The following is a 20,856-nucleotide window of genomic DNA, read 5'->3' on the forward strand; positions in this document are numbered from 1 at the left end:
ATCAAATTCATGGCAAATGTAGCGAGGGATCAATATTATTCTTCCATTTCGGACGTCCACATGTGTTGCGAAATTTTTTTCTTCTAGTAGTGGGAGTCGCCCGTCGTCTTCTTCCGTTTTGAGGAACTTTTTACCCGAAACGTCCACGTGTGTGCGATGGACAGCTTCCTACCCCCAGTTCGAAAACGTGTCGGATTATGTCCTGTATTTTTTTTCTTGCGTTCCTTCGGACGATAACGAAGACGGAAGGGACAGACTAAATATAAAAAAAAATGTTGAATTGAAGAAAAAACCTGCGTGTATATTGGGGGAGTTGGCCGAAAATGCTGCGGAGGTTTATCACATTGTATTTATTTTTTCAAGCATTAGCAAAACATGTATTTTAAATTATGCTCATGGTTTATGCACGTGGATGTGATATGTGGTGTCCCGGGTGGATGTACTCTATATAACATCCTTCCGAGGGATTCTGTCACATTCGCCCGAAAACCATTCGCCCGAATGACAAATGCCCGAATTCCAATCGCCCGAATAGACCATTCACCCGAACAGACCATTCGCCCGAAAAGACCATTTGCCCGAAAAAATCTTTCGCCCGAAAGACAATTCGCCCGAAAGTCATCCACCGATTACATGCAATTTCTTAGACAAGTTTTTTTCTGGTTTGCCATGATGAAAGTTTAAGGTCATTGTTTACTTTATATCCAACCAATCGTAAGAACAGCTGGACTAGCGCCAATAATAATCATATTAGTCTAGTTTGAAAGAACGGCCTATGTTTTGAAGAAGGTCTAATTGCTTGTGGAAATATTACATATTTTATCAGAAGGCCGGCTCCAGAGGCACGTTATCCTCCATTTGGGGCATTTGTGCCATCGCCAAAATAACAGCCTATTTCATCATCTACCTGAGGGAAAAGGAAGGAAAAAGGATTTGGATGGGGATAGGGACAGGTAGGGAAATAGGAAAAATACCCTGGAAGAGGGTACTAACGCACAAGCGTACCACAATGGGTTCAAACAGCGCCCTGAAAAGGGCACTGTAATAACGCATAAAGCGAAAGAGAGCCTATAGCTCTTTACCACAGCGGGTTAAGAACAACAGAATATCCTGAAGATTCAGGTTTCTGAAGTCAGTTTCACTTAATAAGTGTTTACCGAATACTCGGAAACGCAGTTGCGCGAAAACTGGACAGTTACATATCAAATGATACGAAGTTCCATAATCGGATTCACAGCTATCACAGGCAAATGAATCAGCTTGCTGAATATTCGCCATGTGGTAGCTGAGTCGGCAGTGGCCAGTCAATGCTTTGACCAGAATGCTGCAATTCTGCTTAGACAGATTAGTTAGATACTTCGCCACCCGTAGAGTTGGCTCAGCACTATACAATTTGGTTTGACGACATGACTCCAAACTATTCCAATATTGTCTGTGTTGAGTGACAGCCCAAGTGTGAATCTGAAGCTTAATCCAACACTTCGATATCGGAATAGCTGGTTCAGGGCCAATGAAGTCATGTGATGCTCCAGAGCGAGCTAGCTCATCAGCCAATTCATTTCCAGCGATGGAAGAATGACCAGGTACCCATAGCAGGTGAACAGCGTTTGCTGAATTCAGCTCCTCGATTTGAGTTCGACAAGCGATAACTATCTTCGACCTGGAGTTGGCCGAAGCAAGTGCTTTAATAGCAGCCTGGCTATCTGAACAGAAGTATATTACTTTGCCCATTACGTGCTGCTGAAGTGCTGATTGCACTCCGCACATAAGAGCAAAGATTTCGGCCTGAAAAACGGTACAGTGTCTACCAAGTGAATAAGACTGATACAGCCTTAGCTCACGAGAATAAACACCAGCACCTGCTCGACCTTCGAGAAGGGAGCCATCAGTGTAACATACGATGCCGTCTGAAATACTTCTTTCCAGATAACCAGATGTCCACTCTTCCCGGGAAGGGAATTTCGTGGAAAATGTCCTATATGGAAAATTACAAGCAATTGTAAGATCACTTGGAGCAAGGACAATTTTGTCCCAATTCACCAAAAGTGGAAACAACGAGGTGTGTGTTGAACTGCGGTTCACAGGAGTTTCCTCTAGTAGACCGAGTACCCGTAACCGGTAAGTGCAAGAAAGGGCTTCTTGTTTGAGATGAATGTGTAGTGGGGCAACGTCAAAGAGAACTTCGAGCGCTGCCGTAGGAGTTGAAGAGAACGCTCCAGACATCGCCATTAAGCACATCCTTTGGAGATGGCCTAATTTTGATTGGACCGTTCTCACTTCACCCTTTTGCCACCACACAAGACATCCATAAGCCAATATTGGCCGAACCACAGTTGTGTAAATCCATTTGATATACTTGGGTTTTAGACCCCAAGTTGTACCAAAAGTACGCCGGCATTGCCCGAAGGCCATACAAGCTTTCTTGATTCTGAACTCAATGTGAGGTGTCCAGGAAAGCTTGGAATCAAGAATGACTCCAACGTACTTTACCTGTTCAGTCACATCGATTTCAGAATCAAAGAGACGCAAAGGTCGAACGCCATTTCGGTTTCGCCTTTCCGTGAAAAGAACAATAGATGTTTTACTCGGATTAACCGAAAGGCCATATTGGCGACACCAACCCTCAACTACCTGAAGGGCGTTTTGCATCAGGTCGAAAAGGGTGCTGATGCACATACCAACTAACAATGTTAGGTAGTCGTCGGCAAAACCATAAGTAGGAAAACCGCTATTATTGAGTTGCCTCAATAGCGTATCTGCTACGAGATTCCACAAAAGCGGTGATAAGACTCCCCCTTGGGGGCATCCACAAACACTCAATTTCCTAATCCCTGCTAGACGCAATGTCGAGAAGAGATATCGGTTTTTGAGCATTTGGTGAATCCAATTGGAAATCATTGGAGATATACCATGACTCCGTGCGGCTTCCAATATGGCATCGAAAGGCACGTTGTCAAAGGCACCCTCGATATCTAAGAAAACACCCAAACACTCTACATTGTTTCCTGAGTTTCGCCAGATCAGAGTTCCACCAAGGGGTTCCTCTTGTGATCTTCACAGACCGTAGAGGGCATGCTTCTTCAAAAGCTTCCATGATGAAGGTCGTTGTAGTATCAACGGCATCATCTAAATCACTTGGAGTGTCAATGGATGGTGAATATCCATGAAAGTTGGCTGCAACCAAATCAGTATAAAGATCCCAGTTTGTTGACCGAGGATTCCTGAAACGCAATGTTTGCGAAGTAACATTTAAATGTTCAAAAAAGATATAGCGATGGTCAGATAAAGATTCTTCATCTGACACATGCCAATTGGTCAGCTCGTGACTAATTCTGCTAGAGCAAAGCGTTATATCTAACACTTCCTCTCTAGCAGATACCATGAAGGTTGGGCGGTTGCCTATGTTAAGTAATGCAAGATCTGTACTACTTAAGTACTCCATCAAACTGGAGCCTCTCAAGTTAATGTCTGAGCTGCCCCAGATGATATGGTGAGCATTAGCATCACTGCCAACAATTAGCGGAAGGCCTTTTGAAGTGCAGTATGCGATGACTTGTTTGAAAGCATCCGTAGGGGATGGTTCATCATGTGGTAAATATACAGAACAATAGACGTATTTCCTGTTGAGGTTTCCAACAGATACATCAATTGTGATAGCACATACATCTCTGGTGGTTAGTTCAGAGATGAGTGTAGCAACTATTGCGTTGTTGACAAGCACACAGGCTCGAGGCATGACACGCGAGTTTGCCATTTCATGTTTACTGAAAGTGGCAAACACCGGGTTCACAAGGTTTCCTAGATAGAAATTTCCCTTACGAAAGTAAGGTTCTTGTACCAAGGCCACTTGGGCTGTACCATTTTGCATAAGTCTGCAAAGATTGATCGTTGCTGTTCTTTTATGCTGAAGATTGATCTGAGCTATCCTAACCGTAGCCACTACCCAAACTAGGTAAGATTAAACTCTTCGCAACAGCAGCACAACAAAGAACAGCAACAATAAAACCAAATCGGTATCGATTGGAAAACGCCAAAGGCGAGGATACACAGAATACACTGTGTAAATCGCATAATGCGAAACCATATAGGTGAAAATTTAAACTAATTAACAACATCTTCATAATCCCGCCCTTATTTAGCCTCAAGTGAGACTAAAGAAGGGCAGCTGATTGTCTCGGAGAAACACAAGGTCCACTGCACCATTGCTCCGGTTAGCGTAGTAAGGGCTACATACTGTGGAGGGCGCCCTGGTACTCCACAGGCTCCGTTAGCGGTTAGGTTTTTATTAGACCCCCCTAGCCATTCATTCCTAGGCACGGTAAGCATAAAGCCGCATCACACCATGAATTAGGGGTCACCTGTTGGTGGATTCTTACCACCGGAACAGGCGGTCCGTAGTGTTATTCTTAGCCAATTGAGACAATCACTACCGACACTACACAGCTATCTAGGCTGATCGAGAAAAGAAGTTAATATTGATGATCAACTTCATACGGACTCGAACAGCCGAAAAAATCTTTCGCCCGAAAGACAATTCGCCCGAAAGTCATCCACCGATTACATGCAATTTCTTAGACAAGTTTTTTTTCTGGTTTGCCATGATGAAAGTTTAAGGTCATTGTTTACTTTATATCCGACCAATCGTAAGAACAGCTGGACTAGCGCCAATAATAATCATATTAGTCTAGTTTGAAAGAACGGCCTATGTTTTGAAGAAGGTCTAATTGCTTGTGGAAATATTACATAATAGGTTATTAATTGTTATAGCATTGAGGATCGAAAGTATAAAGACAAAACTTTGGCACACTTTAAGTTAATAGTGGTCACGACTGATCTACTCGGAATAAACACATTTCGTTAAAATGAACAATAATTGATAAAAATTTAAACGTATGAGCTTACGGATTCAAAAAAAAAACAAGAAAATCGCGAGAATTCAGCATTTATTTTTGAACAAGCTGTTCTTTTGAAACCATGTTTGGAATCCATAAGTTGTAAAAATATAAAACGTCAAGGTCTCACTTAACAGAACAACTTAAAAGAACAGCCCATGATTGAAAGAAGGGTAAATTTCTGGTAAAAAATGACATCAAATTGAATTTAATGTCCATGAAGGTGAAGCTAGAAAGAAAAGTCTATTGACAAAAGAAGGCACAATTCCAATAAATGTTTCCACAACTATATTGCCGAAAATGTTTGTAACAGTTTAAGTTTTAAATCAGACTGTGTTGAAAGAAAGCAAAAACCTCTTACGAAAATGGTTGCAAATACTTTTAGTTGATATTGGTGTTCAGCCATATGCAAGGACGATGCCTAAATTGATTTTAGAAAAGTGTTTCAAGATTATTATGGTTTTCGGGCGAATGTTCTTTCGGGCGAATGGTCTTTTCGGGCGAATGGTCTTTTCGGGCGATTGGTCTTTTCGGGTGAATGACTTTCGGGCGTTTGTTACATTCGGGCGTTTGTCATTCGGGTGTTTGGAATTCGGGCGAATGGTTTTCGGGCGAATGTGACAGAACCCTTCCGAGGAGGGGACTACGTAAATATCTAAAGTAAAAAATAGATAAATGTTGCAATCCATTGAAATTCAAAATTTCGGAGCTATTTCAGTTCAATTCTACAAAAATATTGAAAAAAATGGCCTCAGTGCTTAACCCAATATACATTATTTGGATGAGTTTTCCATAATTCGTTGAAAAAGGAGAAACAAAAAAATAAAACTTATTTTTTCTGAAGTGCATTTTAGTTGAAATGGCGTGCAATAACACGGGCTTGGTGTTCTAGTGGTTACCGCTTCTGATTCGTATGCAGAAGGTCCTGGGTTCAATCACAGCACAGTGTCTCAATCTACCAGATAACGCCTACAAATTATGCAATCAAGCGAACTGTACCACATTCAGTTAGATAAATACACTAATCTACCACCTTACTGGCCTGGCATCCACGCATCAATGTGTGACCCCTCTGCCAAACATGTCCCACCAACACTCCGCATAAATTTGTGCAGACGCAGAGGTATACTCGGTCAGCTGTGGATACAAACGATTGCAATCATCACTTCCTTCCCCTTCCCCACATTGACCTGCAACCTGACCTGAAGTAGGAGATCACCAATACTCGCACACTGAAGATGCCTGCTGACTCCCGGCAGATATCTTATTGGTTACTTCTGTAAATATAGCTGGTCTGGCAATACTGGATTAGCACCCACTGCCGGACGATCAAGCTCAATCTCAAGCTCTTTTTTAGTTGAAATGGGGTGCAATCGATCGATAAGAAAAGAGTTTTATATTCCAAAGATTCTACTAATTCAGCATCAGGTATCAAGTATCCGTAGGTCGGCTCCAGAGGCACGTTCTCCTCCTTTTGGGAAATTTGTGCCATTGCCATGAATACGAGCCTATTCATCATTAACCTGAGGGAGAAGGAAGGGAGGAAGAAGGGATGGGATACGGAAAGGGAAGGTAAGGGAATAGGGTCGACAAAATCGCATAAGCGTACCACAACGGGTTCAAACAGCGCCCTGAAATGGGCACGGTAAAAAAACGCATAAAGCTTAAAGTAAGCCTATAGCTACCTTTTACAACAGGTTCAGAACAACAGAACATCCTGAAGATTCAGGCTTGTTAGGTCAGTTTCACTTAATCAAGAGTTTACCGAGTACTCGGAAACGCAGTTGCGTAAAAACTGGGCAGTTACATATCAAATAATTCAAAGTTTCACAGTCGGATTCTCAGCTGAGATATACAAATGAAGCAGCCTGTTAAAGCTTGTGATGGACAAAATCATAAGTAGGAAAACCACATTGAGTTATCTCGATTGCGTTTCTGCTACGAGATTCCTCAAAAGTCATGGCAAAACTCCCGCATGGGGACATCCACAAACACTCAATTTCCTAATCGCTGCTTGACGTTATGCCGAGAAGAGATGTTGGTTTTTGAGTATTTGGTAAATCCAATTGGAAATCATTGAAAGATAAATAGGACAATCCATGCGGCTTCCATTATGGAATCGAAAGGTACGTGTTCAAAAGTATCCTGGAAATCCGAGAAAACACCCAAACAAAATTGTTTTTGAATGAATGCTTTTCCGATATCGTAAACAACATTGTGTAGACAAATCACAGTGGACTTTCCATTTTGGTAAGCATGTTGGTTCCCATGGAGAGGCATGTTTGCTAGAAAAACATCACGGGTGCGATGCTCGACAAAGCGTTCTAATCATTTCAGAAATAAGAGGTCAAATTGATAGGTTTGATCTTCATACGAAGACATTATTCACTTACGGAATAAACTTGACAGTATAATCCGACCAAAATATGAGAATAGCAAGGCTGCAAACAAGCAGTTTTATCAAAACATTTTGGGGCTCGAGGCATGACACGCAAGATTGTCATTTCAATTTTACTGAAAAAAGCAAGTCGGGTCAAACGCAAAATGCGGAACCATATAGGTGTTAATTAGAACATTACATCTACATAGAAATTTTCCCAACAAAAGTAAGGTTCTTGGTCCAAAGCTGTTCTTTTATGCTGAAGATGGATCTGAGCTGTCATAACCATTGCCACTACCCAAACTAGGCACAATCAAACTCTTACAATCACAACACAAGAAAAAAAAACAGCGATAAAAACCAATTCGGTATCGATTGAAGAACGCCAGAGACGAACATACACAGAGGACACTGTGAAGAACGCACACACCAAATTTTTATTGCTGGAAGTCAGCAAAATTTTGCTGATTTTATTTGTGCTGTTTTTCAGTAATCCTTTCAGCAAAGCAAAATTTGCTGATCATCCAGCAATGCAGAATTTCCAAAATATGACAGCTGTTGTGCTGGTCAATCAGCAAAGGAAGATAGTGTTTGCTGCTCAACCAGCAATAGAATAACGAACAATATTGCTGTATGGCAATTGTAATTATTAAAAATTTCCAGAAAAATATCAATAAGAGGCAATCACTGAAGTACTAGATTGAAAGTAGTGAGCTGGATTTTTGTATGGTGAGATGTTCAATTCTGCATTTCTGCAATGAAATGGTGCAAACAGCGTGGGTTATATGATTTCTTGGCTAATTTGATGCTGTTTGAGCAAAAGTTTGGATAACTTTGTTGTTGTATTATTTATTTCATGCAACTTCAACAACACAGTTACCCAAACTTTTGCTCAAACAGCATCAAATTAGTCAAGAAATCATATAACCCACGCTGTTTGCACCATTTCATTGCAAAAGTGGAGAATTGAACATCTCACCATACAAAAATCCAGCTCACTACTTTCAATCTAGTACTTCACTGATTGCCTCCTATTGAACCCAAGAGTTTAACTCAAAATAATTAATCATCAAAAAATTGGTGTTTTCAGGCCTGTGAAACTGATTTTACTCAATTTTACATGCAGAAAAAATAATCTTTGTGGGTGATCAAACTTTTCCCTCGCGCGGTAAATACAGCAGTCGTGGCACAACGTAAAAAATATGGTGTTGACAATTGAGCCTGACAGATGAGGGATTTGCTGGTATTCAGCAAGATCATGAATTGCTGATATGCATTCAGCAATATGTTTTGCTGATTTTCGGTGACATTTCAAAGCGATTGCTAATTGTCAGATTATTTGCTGATTAGCAGCAACAATATCATTGCTGAAACGAATTCAGCAAAAATAAATGATGAATAGCAGTAAAACACTAATGCAAATGCTGAACTTCAGTAAATGACTGAATTGTTGATGTGCTTTCAGCAAAAAATATTGCTGGAAGACGAAGAGAAATTTTGGTGTGCATAATGCGAAGAGCCATATAGGTTATAATGAAAGCTAATAAACAACATACAAATAATCCCACCCTTATTGAGCCTCGCAGTTGAGGCTTAAGAAGGATAGCAGATTATCTCGGAGAAACACAAGGTCAACTGCACCATTGCTCCGGTTAGCACAGTAAGGGCAGAATACTGTGGAGGGCGGCTCCACAGGCTCCGTTTGTAGTTAGGTTTTTATTAGACCCCCTATCCATTCATTCCTTGGCACGGTAAGCATAAAACCGCATTACACCATGAATTAGGGGTCACCTGTTTAGTGGACTCTTACCACTGGATCAGGCGATCCGTAGTGTTATTCTTAACCAATTGAGACAACCGCTACCGACACTACACAGCTATCTAGGCTGATCGGGAAAAGAAGTTAACATTGATGGTCAACTTCCAAACGAGCCCGAAAAGCCTGAAAAAATCAGAAAAAATCTCTTGAGGAGTTCCCGACCAGAACATTCTAATAAAAGTATAACATAATTATAATAAATCATGATATTTATAACTCATTGTGATATGATCATGTTTAACATCATTGGTGTTTAAAAATATTATAACTCAATTGTATCATATCTATATATATAAAAATGCAGTGGCATACGTGGGACCGCGCATAACTTGCCAACGGAAGGTCCGATTTTGATCGTCTTAGTTTTGTTCTGTTAGTTTCCACCCAAGGAAGGTTTGTGAGGCAAAAAACATGTAAAAATTGAGAGTTTTTGAAAATCGATCTTCCAAACTTTTTGGGGACGGGGAGTTGGTCTTGGATAGAAATTTGAAACGTCAATAAACGCAGTAGGCAAGACAAAGTTTGTCGGGTACAGCTAGTTATGTTATAAATGTTGATCAATAACTCATTGTGTAAAAATTTAGTTCTGATTGTTTGACATTCAGAACATCATTTTACACAATTGTATCAAAATATGATAGAAACTAGTTTTTTGAAGCTAAAATTGATATCACATTGTGTTATAATTTTGTTCTGATTATAACAAAACAGGTTATTATTTTGATTAGACCGGTGTACTTTTTGTTACAGATTTAGTTATTTTAACATCATCCTGCATCTAGTTTATAACAAAATAAGTTATAGAAAAATTTCATATCATCATAACACAATGTGTTATAAACTTGATATATTTTTCTAGTCGGGTTCCTAGAGGAAATCTTATAGAAATTTAAAAAAATCCTTGGGAAGTTCTTGAAGAAATCTCAGAAGGAATTCCTGCAGCAATTCCTGGAAAAATCTCTGGAGAGAATCCTGGAGAAATGCCAGGAGAAACTTCTAAACAAATTCCTGACGTAATTCCTGGAAGAATTATTGAATGAGATCCAACAGGAAATCCTGAAGAAATTCCTGAAGAAATTTCTTGGATGAATTCTTGGAGCAATCCCTGGAAAAAATACTGGAGAAATCCCCAGAGGACTTCTGGTAGGAATTGCTGGAGAAAAAAATCCCTTGAGAAATTCCAGGACGATTTCCTGGAAGAACCCTTCGAGGAATTTCTGGGAATATTCCTGAAGAAATTCGTGGAGAATTACCTGCAGAAACTCCTGAAGCAATTCCTGGATAAATCTCTGAAAGAATTCCTGGAGGAATTTCTGAAGAAATCCTTAGAGGATTTCCTGGAAGAATCCTGGAGGAATCTTCGAAGCATTTCCTGGAGGAATCCATGGGAAAATACCTGGAGAAATTCGTGCAGGAATCTCGGAGGAATTCATGGAGCAATTTCTGATGGAATCTCAGGAGAAATTCCCCGGAATTGCTAACAAAATTTATGAAGGATGTCCTGGGGTAATTCCAGGAGGAATTCCCGGAGGATTTCCTGGAGAAATTCCTGTATAATATCCTGGAGGAATGCCTGAAGGAATTCCTAGAGGTATTCCTGTGTGAATTGCTGAAGGAATCCATGATGAAATTCCTGGAAGAATCTCTATAGGAATTCTTGAAAGAATAACTGATTAAGTTTCTAGAGGAATCTCCAGACGAATTCTGGGAGATTTATATTATTTTACTATTGCTGAAAAAATTCCATGAGAAAATCTTGACGGAATTTCTGGCAGAATATCTGGAGGAATTCCTGAAAAAATCCACGAAGGAATTCTTGAAAAAATCCCTGAAAGAATCTTTGAAGAAATCAATGGAGGATTCTCTGGAGAAATTCCTGGAGGAATACCAGGAGGAATCCCTGAAAAATTACTGAAGCTATTTCTGGAGAATTTCCTGCAAGAATTTTTGAAGAAACCCCTAGAGGATTTAATGGAAGAACCGTTAGAGGAACTTCTGGAGGAGTCCCTGGGAAAATTCCTGCAGAAATTCATGGAGAAATCCCTGGAGGAATTCTTACGCAATTCATGAGGGAATCTCTCTCTCTTTTGGCGTAACGTCCTCATTGGGACAAAGCCTGCTTCTCAGCTTAGTGTTCTATGAGCACTTCCACAGTTATTAACTGAGAGCTTCCTCTGCCAATGACCATTTTGCATGCGTATATCGTGTGGCAGGCACGAAGATACTCTATGCCCAAGGAAGTCAAGAAACTTTCCTTTACGAAAAGATCCTGGACCGACCGGGAATCGAACCCGTCACCCTCAGCATGGTCATGAGGGAATATCAGGAGAAATTCCTGGAAAAATGCCTGAAGGAAACCCTGAAAAATTCCTAAGGGTATTCCCGGAAAATTTCCTGGAAGAACTTCTCAAAAAAAATCCCAGAAGATTTTTTGAAAAAAAAATCCTGGATCAATTCCTTGAGTAATTACTGGATGAATTGCTGAAGAAACTCTTGGGATAATTCCTGGAGAATTTCCTGGATGAGTTTCAAGAGGAATTCCTGGATTAAATCCTGGAGGAATGCCTGGAGGAATTTCTGGAAATATTCCTTTGAGAATTGCTTCAGGAATCCTTGATGAATTGCTGGATGAATTTCTGGGGGAATCTCTAGAGGAACTCTGGGAGAAATTTCTGAAAAAATCCCATGAGAAATTCCTGCTGGAATTTCTAGGGAAATTTCTGGAGAAATTCCTGGAGAAATCCTCGAAGGAATTTCTGAAGGAATTTTCGGGGATATTCGTGGAGAAAACCCTGAAAAAATCCCTGAAAAAGTTCCTGGAGGAATTTTTAGCGAAATTCTTAGAGGAATCCATGCCTGGAGGTAAATCTACAAGAATTCTTTAAGGAATTTCTTTAATAAAACCTAGAAGGTATTTCTAGATAAAATCCTGGTAGAATTATTGAAGGAATCCCTGAAGCATTTCCCAGAGAAATTCCTGGACGAATTACTGGCATAATTTATGATGGAATTCCTTGATTATTCCCTAATGAAGTTCCTGGAGGAATCCCTAAAGCAATTCCTGGAGTAATTCCTCGACGAGACCCTGGTGAAATTCCTGGATGAATGTCTGCATGGATTTCTGAAGGAATCCCAGGAAGAATTCCTGAAACAATCCCCGGAGAAACTCCTGGAACAACTCCTGAGGAATTCCTGGAGAAATTTCTGGAGGAATCCCTGAAGCAATTCTTGGAGTAATATCTGGTGGAATTCCTGGAGGAATTACTGAAAATATTCCTGGGGAAATCTCTGTAAAAATGCAAGGATGAATCTCTACAAGAATGCCTGGAAAATTTCCTGTAAGAATGCCTATGAGAATTCCTAGTGGAATTCTTGGAGGATTCCCTGAAGTAATTCCTGGAGAAATCTTTAAATGAATTCCTGTAGGAGCCTCTTGAAAAAAAAAAAACCTTAGAGGAATCCCTTGAAGAGATCCTGGATAAATTTCTGTAGGAATTCCCGGTAGCAATTATTAGAGGAATCTCTGGAGGAATGCCTGGAGGAACTCCTGAAGGAATGCATTGAGGAAAACCGGGAGGATTTCTTGGAGGTATTTCTGAAAAAAAAAATCTTGTAGGAATTCTTGGAGGGATCCCTGGAGGATATCCTAGCTAGATAACCGGAAGGAATCTCCAGAAGAACTCCTGGAGAAATCTGTGGAGGATTTTCTGGCGAAGTTTCTGGAGGAATCTCAAAAAGGAATGGAATGCCTAGAGGAATTCCTGAAGAAATTCGTGGATGAATCTCTTAAGAACTTCGTAGAGGAATACCAGGAATAATTCCTGGAGAAATCGCAGATAGAATTCATGGAGAAAATCTGGAGGAATCCTAAGAAAAACTCCTGAAGGAACTCCAGATTCCTCCCGGAAGCAATTTCAAGAGGAATTCCTAAGGAGATTACTAAACAGTTCCTGGGGGAAGTACTGAAGTATTTCCTGGAGGAGTAAAAAAGGTTTGATAATTGTGGATAACTTTAGGTGATTTTCGACCGGAATACTACTAGTACACAGATGCTGGCTTTCTCGGTCTACGACCAATCTAAACGGCTAGTTTTGGATTACCAAAACTAGCTGTTTAGATTAGTTTAGAAGGATTTCCTAGAGAAATTCCTGGATGAACTACTGACATAATTTATGATGTAATTCCTTTATTATTCCCTGGTGAAATTCCTGGAGGAATCCCTGAAGATATTACTGGAGAAATTTTTCACAACTAATATAATAAAAGTGGTCAACTTTCTCGGTCTCACAAGGTATGTTACTTCTTACTGTGGGTTTCTGTAATTGTGGCATATTTTCTTCCATCATTATCATTATCATAATCATCAAGGAATTCCTGAAGGACTAATACTTCACACACTTGCAAGAAGATTTAATGTAAAATCAATCGAAGCAGATTGCATTTAAAAAAAGTTTTTAATAACACTAGTTTACAACATTTTTGAACTCGGTAAGTTGATGATCTTTTTTGGTGTAGTTAGTTTGTCGTGAGTTCGAAAACGCGAAGGAAAAAAATTACAGTAGAGCGGATTTTTTTTCGACTTTCCATACAAGGTATCAACCTTTGAAATCGATTTTTGTTCTATTTTTAAGCAAAGTCGCTCACTTCACACGCTTCATTCAATTGATTATGGAAATGCTTCGATTGAGCTGATTTTTTTTTACTGTAACTTGCCTACATATGATATGTCAAATAAACGTTGAGAAATAATTTTTAAATTGTTTTTTTTTTCTTATTGAAATAATACATTTCTTCATATATTTTTTGGAAATTTTGCTAAAATTTAAGAAGATTGTCCCCAAAACTCGCCAACATCTTGAATTTCATCAATCTAATGCAAAACCTGCATGCAGATGATCGAATGGTATTATATTAAGCTTTTAATTTATGGAAAAACATTTAAAATTGGTTGAACAAAATAGAAGATATTTGAATTTTATTAAATTCCATATTTTAAAATGTTGTAAAACTCGATATTGAGCTGAAACTCAAAAGCTGTTCTACTTTAAATTTTTTGAAGCGCGGTTTCAAAATCAGCGCTAAATTATGCTTCAAAAATTTTGGTCGTTGACAGAAGTTCACGACTTTCGTTTTATTTTGTAAACTAGTGTAATTTGCTTGATAGAAATTCAGAACAGTTACTTTTTTAAGAAGTTGATTAGTATACATGAGTGAGAGCATTTAAGAACATTGATGAGCAAGTGGACAAGCAAACTACAAGTGGAATCACAAAATGTTTTTATAAAGAATGAAGTCTTGAGAAGAAAAAATGCAATCAATATTCCTAGAAGTTTTCATCTACCGTGGAAACCCGTATTTTGACATACCGTAAACCGGGGTCAAATTGATCTCCGGGTCGAAATTGATCAGACGTTTTTCAGTTAGATTATGCATACTTTACATTGTTTCCTTCCAAGTATCGTGAAGTAGGAATCCTATACTAAACGATAAATGTGAGAAAACCATTACCTATACCTATATATACCTATACAAAACATACCTTATCTAACGGAAAAACGTCTGATCAATTTCGACCCGGAGATCAATTTGACCCCGGTTTACGGTACCCATTTATAAAACTAGAATTGTATGTATGTACATTTTCAATCCAAAACCATCAAGTTTCACGTAAACACATCACATTTCGGCACCAGCATTTCAAAAGGGCGTAACTGCACTTATGCAACCAATACCTTATTTAAAAGCTGTGGATCGTTTCTCATCTCTCCCAAGCAATCCACTAGCACTTATGGAAGATGAAATCCTCCTCTTTCGTTTAATGAACGTGGATTGCGTGAGATAAATGAAAAAAAGATCCATAGCTTTGAGTGAAGGCATGGGTTGAAAAATCAGCTATTTTTGTAGTTAAAAAAGAGTTCTTTATTTTTATATCAGATACTTGAGAAGCGTTGAAAAGTCAGTACAAGAGTTCTGTAATTATCTAAATCTAAAATCACAGGCTAATTCCACTTCGTGCCATTGGCGTAGCTAGGGGGGGTTCCAGGGGTGCCTGGCACCCCTAGAACAAATTTGGCACCCCCTAGAATTTTTCCTTGACAGTCACCTAAAAGTTAAAACTTCACACAATAATTCCAATATTTATAAATGGCGTATTTGAACAAAACTTAAGCACACCCGGAATTACTTATACCAGTTGTACGTTTTGGAGTTTTTGATATTGATAGGAACAATCAACAGACTTATCAATGCATTGTTCCAGAAATAACTCTATCCATTTATACAGTGATTTCTCTAGACTTTCTTTATGGATTCATCCCGATATTCCTTCCATAAACTTCCCATAAGCTAACTCTAGGCAGTCCTGATGGGGACATATTAGAAATTTCTGCAGAGATTGATCCAGTAATTTGGATCCTTCCAGAAGTTCCTCCGGTGATTCTCCAGGAATTCCTATGGAGATTTTATTCAGAGATTTTTTCCAGAAATTCCTCATGGAATTCCTCGCTTATATTGGCCTTCCTCCGGGAATTGTTTTTTAGGGGTGTTGATATATTTCCATATTCTGAATCTACACTACACGCCAAACTGAGCCAAAATCCAAATTTTCATGAATTTTGTAGCCCGGGGACCTATTCAAAAAATCAATTGAAGTTTGTATGGAGGCGATTTCTCGAACCACCCGTCGTTCCATTTTGTACTAGGCGTAGTTGTCAAACTGTTGCCCTGCTGTCAAAATGTGATATTGAAATTTTCTTTAAAATTGATCTAAGGTGTCAAAATGGAGTTTAAAATTTTGGAAAAAAACATAGTGGCTCAGAAAAAGATACTCTTTCGCCAAAATTAAAAAATCGATACATTTTTTCAAAACTTAAAAAAAACTAATTGTGGCTAGGATTCCTCAAGCAACTCCTGCTGCGTTTCTTCCAGCAATTTCTCTTAGAACTCCTTCTCACTGTGGTACCTTCAGGAATTATACAAGGAAAGTTCTTCCAAAAATTCTTCCGGAAAATCTACCTGGGATTTTTCTGATAATCCCTCCGGTGATTACTCCACAGATATCTTCAAGGAATCAACCAGTACTTCCTCCAGAGGTTCTTCCAGAAATTCGATAGGATTTCTCAAAGAACTTCTATTGACCTTCCTCCATGATTTCCAGCTGGAATTGCAATATCCACTAAGACTCCTTTAGAAATACTTCTAGGGATTTCTCCTGCCATACAAACTTGCTGCAATACTGTCGGGAAGTCTTCCTGAGATTCCTCCAGAAATTGGTCCTGCGATTCCATCAGAGATTGCTCTAGTATACTTCCACCGATTCTTTCAAGAAGAGCATTAGGTATTCCTCCAGGCATATGTTAGAGGAACTTGTCTTAGGATACCCCCTGCATTCCTTATTCTAGGATTTCTATAGAAATTACTTCAATAATATCTCCCGAAATTCTTCTTCCAGAAATTCCAAGTGTGGTACTTCAGAAATTATGCTACGGATTCTCCTGGAGCTTTCCCTTGGCTTCTTTGCTGGTATTTTTTCAAGCAAACTTCCTGAAATTCTTGCAGTAATTCCTTCGGTTGTTCAACCAGAGATTTCTCCAAGGGTTCATCCAGGAATTCCTCCAGAGATTTTATCCAAAGATTCCTCCAGAAAATCCTCATGGGATTCCTGCAGAAACTCCTTTTTTCCTTCCTCGAAGAATACCTCAAACAACTCCTCCTGCGGTTCTTTCAGCAACTCCTTCAGAAATTCGTACTATGATACGTACTGAAATTCTTCTAGTGATTCCTATACGAATTTATCCTAGCATTATGGCTGGCATTCTTCCAGGAAAGCTTTCTGAGATTCCTTCTGCGATTCCTTCAGGGCCTTCTCTATAGATTTTTCAAGAATACCTCTACCGGTTCTTGCAGGAACTTCTCCAGATATTCCAAGGATTATTTTCTTTGGATTCCCACAGGCATTCCTGGTGGGGTTTCTCTAGAAATTCCTGTATATGTAGTTTCTTCCAGCAACTCCTACTATAGGTTTTCTGCTGTGATTTCTACAATGATACATCCCAGAATCCCTCTAAGAATACCTCCTGATATTTTTCCTGTGATTTTTTCAGAAGCTCTCCGGTAATTTTTATCCAAGACGTTTATCCAAGGATTCTCTCATAAATGTCTCATGGGATTTCTCCAGGAACTCCTTGGCGTTTCTCTAGGAGGTTGTGAAGAATTAGCCTAAGTTATAATTCATTATTTTTATTGTGATACTTGCAGCAATCCCTCTAGGGATTTCTCCTGGCATGCTTTCTGGGATTCTTCTAAGCTCGGATATTTCCAGAAATATCTTTGATTCTTCCAGGGATTCATCCAGGAAATCCTCTAGAGTTTTTATTCATGGATTACTCTAGAAATTAATCATGGTATTACTCCAGGACAGTGGTGGGCACGCTTGCCGTTAACCATTAAAGCATTTCAAAAGATTAATTTGAACTTGAAGTTTTCGAGTTATTGAGTGGCAAACGCAATTTAACGGTTAACGTATAGTTGTCATTAACCGTCAACAGTTAAATTGCGCTAGAAAGGTACACCTCACCTGCAGATTGGAGAGTATTGATAGGGAACTTTTAAGTGACCTTTGCGGAAATAGAGGCAAATGTTCGCCCGAAATGTGTTAACGGTTAATAGCAAGCGTGCCCAGCTCTGCTCCTGGAACACCTCTTGGCCTTCGTCAATGAATTTCAGCTGAAGGAATCCCAATAGAACTCTCTAGAGAAATCCCTAAACAAATTTCGGGAATAGTTGGAATTTTTAGATAAATCCTAAAAGGTATTACTAGACAAACCTCTAGTTAAATCCTATAGGAATGTAAGGGAAGAACTAGTAAATTGAGAGATGAATAAGTAAAAAAAACGCGTTCTGGTGGGATTCGAACGACTTTGTATTCACTAGACCACAGTACGGTCATTTCTATAAGAGAATGATGAAAAAGTTTGGATTTTTTGAAAATTTCTACGGTAGTTTCATTGGAATTTGCTCTGCAATTTTTTTAGACTTTTTTTTTCTATAATTTCATTGGCTATTCCTCTGAAATTATTTCAGTACTTCTTTTTTCAGTTCTTTCGCAATTTTTTTTCAGGCAATTTTATCGTGTTTATTTGTTTATACCTTCATGATTTTATTGTATTTATATTATTTGCTGGATGAGCACGACTGGAATATATTGATTCCGGAATGCTGGCTTTCTCAGTCTTGAGTAAATCAAAACGGCAATTTTTGCTCTTCTGCAAAACTTGCCGTTTGATTTACTCAAGACTGAGAAAGCCAGCATTCCGAAATATATTATTTGCTTCCGAAAATAGCTGAATTCGAAATTCAGACATTCTCAACTGGACTGGCTCAAAGAAAACTTTATAAAATTCACGAAAGCTTTCTGGAAAATTCCAAAGAAATTACCGGAAAAAATCCATCAAAATTACCTTAGAACTTTCAAAAGAATTATAACTTTCAAAATTTAGAACTTTCAAAAGAAGTTAGAACTGCCAAAAGAATTCATATAAGAATTTTCAGAGGAACACGTGAAGAAAATAATAAGGCTTTTTAAATAAATTGGTGAAATCCAATCTCAAAATAAATTGCCAAAATACATTTTATAAAAATTTTTACAAACATTCACAAAAAAAATTTCGAAGAAATTCTCAAAGAATTTTCCGAAATCATCAAGAGTAATTGCGGTAGAATCATCGTGAAAGAATTTTAAAGAACCACCAAGATTTTTTTTATCAAATAAATTCCCGAAGGAAATCTCTAAGAAACATGTCGAATCAATTTCCAAAGAAATTACCGAAGAATACCCAAAGTAACAATCGAAGATTCCAAAATTTCCAAAGGAATTGCTAATGGAATTCCCAAATAAATTTTCTATGCAAGTAACATCGGAATAGCCTAAGGTATTCCGAAACCATCTGCTGCAGGAATTCCTTCCACAATTACTGAAGAAATGTAGAAAAAAGTGTCTCCAGAATTTTTATTAAAATTGTAAAAACGATGTATAAAAGAACTTCTAATGGAATTGCCGATGAAATTATCAAAGGATGCGTGAAGGTGTTAAATCAGTACAACGGTTCGAATTTTCAAAAAAAAGCTGTTCTTTGAAATATAATGCGTTTCAATTTGCGGGTTAATTTTTCCCGCGACGCAGTATATCATTATGCTAAGAAATTGAGGGTGGATCGGTTTCAAAAACAACCCGAAAGCCACTGAAACTGGCACCCCCTAGGCACCCCCTAGGAAAAAATCCTAGATACGCCAATGGTGGAGACTGTGTACTCTCATACTGGATCTGCTGTCAAAATTACTTGCGAAAAGAGGAGGAATTTTACTTCAGCACTTTACTTAGGAACAGAAACTAAGCATAAATGAGTTTGAGTGATTGCATCTTCAGATTGAAAATTCGAGATGCGTTTTATATTCACATTTACACAATTATTGACATCATTTCAAATCTTGTTCACGTTTTTTTTTAATTGCATCTATGATTCTTTGTATTCCGCCCTCTAATGCTTATTCTTTGACAAACACGCGTATTTCGACTACCGCTTGAAGTCTTCCTCAGTGTCAGTTATCCCCTGACTAACGAGGAATGCATATCTGAGTTTCTATCAAAGGATAAGCATTAGCGAGCGGAATTAAAAAGTAAAAGAATCATACGCTCAGTTCAAAAGCTTATGTTGCTCAGAGGGTCGAAATGTCGGTACAAGTTCTCTGCGTTTTAAGATACAGATTATCACTCAATCACTGAAACATTTCTTCCGGCATTTCATAAAGAATTTTCAAAGAAACAGCATTTTTTTAATGACACCGAAAGGTTAGGGTATTTTTATTATAATTATCTAGAGAATTATATGAAAAAACTCATAAAATAAGAAAAGTCTTCAATATTTTTTTTTGTAGATTACCTTCTATGAAAGTTTTTAATCCAAAAGTTTCCATGTATCCAGGTATCCAAAGTAATCCTAAGTAATCCATTGGTAATCGCTCCACGTTTCGGTATGAGAATAGTTCGAGATGCCATCGCTTCGAGTTCCTCGTGTGAACTGATCCAACATGCTTCGGCTGAATTCGAATAAACCTTCTACTTTGCATACCGACTAGTCACGATTTGAATACGTCCGAACCCGAGTGCGAAACATGCGCATTTCAAATTTTAAACTCTTCCGAAGAATTTTCCGAAAGAAACGAACTCTTGTCTGGTGAAGATGTGTCCGAGTTAGGATTCCAACAGGAACTGACGAACGAATTTGATTTTTTAGCAGATCTAACCCCTTCAAACGTTGGAAAACATTCATCCGCTGGAAAAATTATAGTCCGTCTCTGTCACACAACAGTTTCCTGAATTGGAACCATTTCGGTTACTCCAGTCCAACAATACCAACCTTTTAAAGTCAAAATGCACTGTTCGTAAAAAAAGGGTGATTCACCCCTTTCGTTTGACGGTAGAAGGTTTAGCATACTATAAAGTACGCGGACGCAGAAAAAGGGGTTCACTTTTTCTGTTTGTAATAAACTTTAGGGGAAGACTAGTGTTGTCCTGCTTCAACTCGATTTTCCCGAACAATCAGAACAGACATTTCTTCATCAGTAAAACCTGAGCTATTCAAATCACTATCAATGTTTCCCCTCGAAAGGTAAGTTTGTAAACGTCAAACTGCATTCCGTTCCTGGCTGTGGCCGCAGGAAATCCATAAAACCATATTCAATTACAAGCAAATTAAGCTAATGAATTG

At 38.6% G+C, this 20,856-nt stretch overlaps 1 long non-coding RNA gene across 1 annotated transcript in view; it reads right to left on the reverse strand.

Annotated features, from left to right (window-relative positions):
* Positions 1-20,405, reverse strand: part of LOC134287348 (uncharacterized) — an 82,555-nt gene extending 62,150 nt beyond the window's left edge. Inside the window, exon 1 of the long non-coding RNA XR_009997235.1 lies at positions 20,029-20,405. This is a non-coding gene — a long non-coding RNA (uncharacterized LOC134287348). The remainder of the gene's footprint in view (positions 1-20,028) is intronic.
* Between the last annotated feature and the right edge of the window lie 451 nt (positions 20,406-20,856).

The sequence above is a fragment of the Aedes albopictus genome, chromosome 2 (assembly GCF_035046485.1).
Source record: "Aedes albopictus strain Foshan chromosome 2, AalbF5, whole genome shotgun sequence".
Lineage (NCBI taxonomy): Eukaryota > Metazoa > Arthropoda > Insecta > Diptera > Culicidae > Aedes > Aedes albopictus.